This window comes from Tyto alba, unplaced genomic scaffold (genome assembly GCF_018691265.1).
Source record: "Tyto alba isolate M040663 unplaced genomic scaffold, T.alba_DEE_v4.0 Super-Scaffold_5, whole genome shotgun sequence".
Lineage (NCBI taxonomy): Eukaryota > Metazoa > Chordata > Aves > Strigiformes > Tytonidae > Tyto > Tyto alba.
Genome location: NW_024881326.1, coordinates 7,613,169 through 7,614,175, shown reverse-complemented (window position 1 = coordinate 7,614,175; position 1,007 = coordinate 7,613,169).

Here is a 1,007-nt window from a genome sequence, read left to right as displayed (position 1 = left end):
GTATGACAAATGTGAATTTGAGTTTTGCATAAGTAAAATTGCTGTCTGTCTTCTTGCTAAGTGACTGAGGTATACCTACAGCTATTTAAAGGCTAATTTTGAAGAAAATCAGAAGTATGTACATGAAGAAAGAAGTTTTGACTGAGCTTCCAAAACTAATTCCATGGAATTGCAGAAGTGGAAAGATGTAATCTAAGTCTTTATGTAGTTGATCAGAATGGGCTAAATAGCAGTAATCTCACAGATTTCAAACTGGAAATGCCTGCTGCTTGTTTCATGTATTGCCTGTATATTTGATGTGAACGAAATCATCTAACTTATTACTGGGCAGAAACCTCTGGCACTATGATGATAGCGAACTGCGATGGGGCAGTAACCTCGTAGACCACTACAGCTGTATATTCATTAATTGTGTCAGTCAGACCCCAGGATGAAGAGGCTGTGTATAGCCTCTGGTGTGAAAGTCACAAGTATGAGCATATCCAAGCCCCCACATCAAGAAAACAGTTAGGCATAGGCTAAAGTTCCCTGAACTGGTCAGGCAGTTGGACTAGGTGATCATTGTAGGTCCCTTCCAACTGAAATGCTCTTAAGTCACTCCTTTGCCCCATGAGTAAACCTTGGAAGAACTCCCTTAATTTGAATTGCATGTTTTTTAGTCTCATTTAAACACTGTGGGACCACAAGTATGTCCCTAAAAGTATTGCCAAGAAGGGATGCAGTCCTCAGTCACTGCCTGAATGAGTTTTTCCCCCAGCAGTAAAGATATGGAGGCTGTGAGCAACAGCCCAAACGCAGCACAGGCCGTGGGCCCTAGAACTGTGGGATTTATCTGGCTGTCAAAGGTAGTTTAGAAAGCACATACCACTACCATTGTTAAGCATTGGCTTATTCTACCTACTTTCAGGGTTTCTACCTCAGTAGTACCCCCCATACTTCTCTCTTTCATTTTTTGTGATTGTAGAAATTGCCTTTAACTTCCTCACTCCCTGCAGAAATTAAAATCG